Source organism: Balaenoptera borealis (assembly GCF_965194805.1).
Source record: "Balaenoptera borealis genome assembly, chromosome: 11".
Lineage (NCBI taxonomy): Eukaryota > Metazoa > Chordata > Mammalia > Artiodactyla > Balaenopteridae > Balaenoptera > Balaenoptera borealis.
In genome coordinates this window covers 87,716,302-87,722,301 of record NC_138868.1, presented here as the reverse complement: position 1 = coordinate 87,722,301, position 6,000 = coordinate 87,716,302, and positions in this window count along the sequence as shown.

Genomic DNA, 6,000 nt, shown 5'->3' with positions numbered 1-6,000 from the left:
AAATCAATCCAATAATACTATGTTTCAAAGCATTAATACCTGCCTGCAATCAGCTCCTTGCAGAGAGTGTTGTTTGCTTCCTCAGCCTTCCTTCTTCAGGTGTGGCCTGTGGGGGGATGCTGGGTTTGCGACCCCTGGGTGCCTGAGGTGTGGGCTTTCTCTGGCCCTGTAGCTCCCTTACTGCTGGGGAGAGTGGACTTGGGTCAGGCCTAAGAGGGAGAATGGGTGGGGAGGCTCACTGAGAGCTCTCCCACCGTCGCTGGGCCACAGTCTTTCCTCATGTGTATGGGGAGTGGGCCACAGGCAGCCAATGGGAAATTCTGAGGAGGAGAAGTAGGGGCCTGGCATCTATGAGCCTCGGTGGTGGGCATTTCAGTCTGACTGTTTCTGAGCAGGAAACAGGCTGCTAAAACAATTACTATCTTGTCAAACATTCTGTCCAATGAAGAAAATTAATAGAGTAACTTTGCAGACAAAAGCACATTTTGACCAAAGCCCCAAACTATGCATTTAAATAAACCCTGGAATTAATGCTGTGATTAGCATTAATATTTGCCAAGGGCATAAATTCATTCTTTAAAAAATAGTTTAAGAGCCAAGCCAACCAAAGCTGCCCTGGAGGAAGGAAGAAAAATGTGGAATTTAAACAGGTTTTCATGAGGGCGGTTACAGTCCTGATGCAGGGTGGATGGCGGTCTCCTCTTGGGAGGTCAGCTCCCTGAGCCTCTGTTACGTGGGGCTCTAAGCTCTGCTCCTAAGCCCTGATGGAAGGATGGGACAAGGGCGTGGAAGGGGACAGTAAGGAAAGTCGGGTCCAGAATCTCTAGGAACTCAGGTTCCAGATTTAAGTTCCAAGAAGAGAGACAAATGTGCCAGAGAGGAAATATATGGAAGGAAACATAAATTTGTCTACACAGGACTCTCTGAATCCTGGCATTAAACTCTTCACTCCATCTCCACTCTCTGTGTTTACCTGCCCCCATCTCAGCACACCTTGTCCTGTTAACCAGAGCAAAGCTCTCAGCTGGACAGATCTCAGAGCTTCAAACTCCGTCAGCTCGCTGTGATAAATTCATTCCTATTCTCAGGGGCCCAAACATACAGAATTCGTTTATGATATTTGTAGCACATCACCATTAGCCTTAATTCACTATGGTATCTTTATTTCTTAGGTATCTGAACTGCCCATAAGACAAATTTTTTTGAAGGAAAGGAGTTGGTCTTTTCATCTTTACAACCCAAGCCCCTAGCACAGTGCCTGCTCAGGATGTTTTGACTCTACTCTTTGGACCCCACAGTAAAGGTACTTTGTTAGGTGTCACACAATGAGTTTTGACACCATCAATCAATTTGAGAGTTGTTGATACCATTGTGTGATGAGCAATTTGTTTTTGGCTTTTTCAGTGGGTTGGAGAGACAGTATAACATCTTTCAAAGTGTTCAGAAGGACATCAAAGAATTAGCTTCAAAATCTAACAGGCCAGTCTTGGCCCACAGAGTAAGCCTGGAATATCTTAGGAAGAATGCTTACAGTTTTCTCATAGATTAGCTATAAAACATTTAGCCAAATCATAATGAATATCTGTGGTTGAAATAATCAACACAAAATAAAACTGACAGCAACTAAAATTACACATGCTTTATTGGTAGGGATCCATATGGTACAATTTAGATATGCAAAATTGGATTCAAGAAAATGGGGCTTGTTCAAAATGGTGGTAAAGGAAACTTCCTAATGGTAGAAATAATAACTAATCATTATTTGATATGGATAAACTTTATCAACGATCAATATTTGTTTAAAAAGTTATATGGAAAATAATTCTGATAAAAATTAATTTTGTTAAAAGGAAACAGGTAGGGGAAAATGGAAATGATTTAAGGGTAGTAGTATATAAAACAGAATTTAAATCAACTCAGTGGAGTTCATAACTGAAAAGACTTGCTCTCTGGAAGGAAGTACATTAATGTTGGTATAATTTTGAGTAAAATGTATAATATGTATTGGTAAACATGGAGAAAAATGTCTCTGGAGTCAGGGGGTAAAACTGTAGGTCAAAAGATAGGATAAAAACAGTGAGGTCCAAAAGTTCTGTATTTTTCCTGGCATGCACTCAAAAGAAATGTAAGAGCATTTTCTTTACTACAAAAAACATAATTAAAAAAAATTTTTTTTCTTTTTGTTTTTATCTCATCCTCTTTTTTAAAAAAGGAAACTGAATAGGTAATAAAAATAGTACAAAGATATGTAGGCAAAGTCATTCTCCTTCCCACTTCTGACCCCACAGTCCCCAATGTCAGTCTCCCCAAAGACTATTTACCAATTGGTTCCTTGTCTTTCCAGAGAAAATTGATACTAATGCATTTTAAACATTTTTTTCTCTATAACCCGGAGTAAGACATATACTTCCCATCATAACCCACTATACAATTATATAACTGTAACAAAGTCACACAAAACGATTTTTACCTTTACCATATATGATATAGAAAAACATAATAAGGATATCAAATACGATTTAATCAATATTTAAATAAAACATTAAAAAACCCCAAATGAAACATGCAAGCATGAAAGAACACTCGTTACAAATCACTAAATTGATTTTGTAACCTACAAATGGTTGCCACCCAATTTGTATCTACTGTATGTACAAGTATGTATCGACGTAACTGACTTTTTAAAAAAACACAAATTGTAGAATATTATACAGACTATTCTGCATTTTGCCTTTTGCACTAAACATTTTGGAGATTGTTATATATAATACATATAGGTTTGCCTGTTCTTCTTAATGGCTATATTCATAGTCCATTGTACCAGAATTTACACAATCAGTTTCTCACTGATGCACATTTAGATGTTCTTTCTATTGCTACTATAGATAGCACTGCAGTGAACATCCTTGTGTATCCTATCTATCATATACATTTTTAGAGGTGGAATTTAAAATTTTGATACATACTGCCAAGTTGCCCTCCTAACAGGTTGTACTGTTTGGAACTCCCAACAATAATTCATTAGAGTGCCTGTTTCTCCAATCAATGCATTATCAAACTATTGCTCTATGCCTATCTAATAGGCAAACAAACGAAATCTCATTGTGATTTCAATTTGCATTTCTTCTAATATAAGTGACATATATCTTTCACATGATTAAAAGCCAATTGTATTTTTTTTTCCTGTAATGATGTTTTCAAAAAAATTTGTTTCTTTTGGGGTTTTTGGCTTTTTCCGATTGATATCTTTAAAACTCTTTATGTATGTGATGAAATTAACTCTTTGTAATGTTTTTGCAATACTTTTTTTATTGCTTGCTTTCAACTTGATTTATGATATTTTTGTCATGAAGACATTTTAAATTTTGTATAGCCAGATTTATTCACTTTTTTATGTGTTCTGGGTTTAGTGATTTGCTTAAAGAAGGGCTTTCCACAAAATTATGTAATTTGCTCTTATGGTTTATAATTTGCAAAATTATGTAGTTCTCTTATGGTTTATGTGTTTACATTTAGATATTTTATCCATCTGGAATTAATTTTGGCATGAAGAAATGGATGGTCCAGCCAGTTATCCCAAAGCATTTATTGAATAATGTATATTTTTCCTATTGTATTGAAAACCTCTCTCCACATAAACCAAATTTATGTATATGTTTGGGTTTACTCCTGGTTTTTCTATTTGCTTCCATTCATCTGGCTATTAATTTCTGAGCCAGTGTAAGACTATTTTAATTACAATGACTTTATATTTTAATATCTGATATGGCTAATACGTCCCCCATACTCTTCTTTATCATTCATAGCATGGCTTTTCTTGCATTTTATTTTTTGATATGAATTTTAGAGTCCCGCCCTCCCTCTGCCCCTCCCCTAATTGTCTTCTTTTGGTATTGATCATGTTAAATTTATAGATCAAAGCAGGAAGATGGACATCTTTGTAAGGAATCTTTCTATTCAAGAAAAGGGAACATCTTTCTATTTATTTAAACATTTTACTTGCCATTAGATGATTATTTAAGTTTAATTCATATGGATCTTACAGATTGCTTCTTAAGTTTTTACTAGAAATTTTTTCCTTTGGATTACAAGTCTAAATGGTATCTTTTCTTTCATTAAATCTTCTGGTTGACTGTTGTTTCTAGAAAAGCTATTGATTTTTTAAAAATTAATTTTATAAAGTTATTTCAATCTTATTGTTGGTATACTTTTTAGTTGATTCTCTTCAGTTTTCCAGACATACAATCACAATATCTGCAAATACTAATAATTTCCCTCCTCTTGTCTAATTTTTACCTTGTTTCTTGTGGTTTCAGAGGGGCCTTGTTATGAGATGTTTCTTCAGCCTGACTTGGAGGATGGTCAGACACCTGTGCCAGCAGCTTTGACCTCTGAACCTCTAGTTAGAGGTGGCAGAGTGAAGGAAGAATCAGCAAGGTCTCTAGCTCCACATTGCTGGATTCACATTCCAGCGCCACCATTTATGGTCACACACACAGCAATGTGTGTGACCTTGGACACACTTAACCTTACTTAACCTTTCCGTGGCTCAGTTTCTCAACTTAAAATAATAGGATCCACCTCACAGGGTGGTTAGGAGGACTAAGTTAGTGCACATAAAAGTACTTAGTACTGTGTGGTCGGCATATGGAAAGCATTAAAAAATATCTGTTGATATTGTCATTAGAGCCATTAGTCACGGACACTTCTAGCAGGGCTTCCCTCTACAAAAATCTATAATATATTCACTGGATCTTTAAACATTTAAGAACCACCTTCAAACTCTTCAGGCTTTTTCCTTCATTAAAACTTGTTCTCTATAAAGAATCTAAGTCTGATAAGTTTATTTAAATAAAAGCAGGCATGACTGCGGGGTCTTAAAGTAGTAGTCTCTTTTCTGTAAGGACTGTCTTTTGACTGCAGACAGAACCTGAAGAAACGAAGCAGCCCAGAAGGACCACCTCGCATGAGAAGGCAATTGACATCAGAGTTGATGGCCATTCTTTAATGCAACAGCTGTTAATGATCAGGTGTACTCAGTGACACAAAGATCAATAAGACCATTTCCTGTCACTGAGGGACACACAGTCTAACATGTGAGACAGATGCTCATGCAGCTAACTAGGACTTGTTTTGTAGGTGTCTCAGTTTGTCTAGACAGTTTTGGAGGACCTGCTAAACAAACCCTTAGGAATCTCTTTGTATGAGGCACTGATGAGGTTGGGGGACTCACCCTGAGGCAAGAGTGGAGGTATGACATCTTCATCCTAGGCGGGAGGTGGGGGATCATTTTAAGTGTCTATCACTCAGCAGTTAGCTGCTATCAATTGAGTTCTTGTTACGGACCGGACACCTTAGACATGTCCGTATTATCTCCTTTCATCCTCTCCACAGCTCTTAGAGGAATACATTATGGACTTCATTGCACAGCTAAAAACAGAGGTTCGAGGAGATGAAGGACTTGCCTCAGGCTAACCAAGCAGTGAATGGCAGAACTGGGATTTGAACTGCTGTCTGTCTGTCTGCTGCCATCAGCAGTGCCTTATCCTGGTTGTCCTCTGATTTAGCTCACACGGGCTTATATTGGAGCTCCACGGGAGGGGGTGAGGGGGCTGAACTAGTGAGGGAGTAAGAACTGGAAGAATTCATTGGCTAAAATCTCTGGGACATGGATGCTTAACTCAACCATGTTGAGTTAGGTTGCCCAGCAGGGTTACGTAGGTTGTTTACTGCACAAGGGCACTCAGCTCGGGGGTGAGAGGGGCTGAAATTCAGACTGAGCTCCACTTCCCAGAGGCAGCTTGGTGAGGGCTGCCCGTGTCAGCGGAAGGAGTGCCTTTTTCCAGTTCCTGCGATGGCGACTATAGGCTAACTCCAGCCCTGACTCACGTGGCGGCACAAAAGGGAGTTACCGGTATTTTCCTCACTTGGAGCGGCCTCTGGAGGACAGAAACGGCAGTGCCCCGGGCCATGGATCCGGCAGCTTTCAGGTATGTCTAG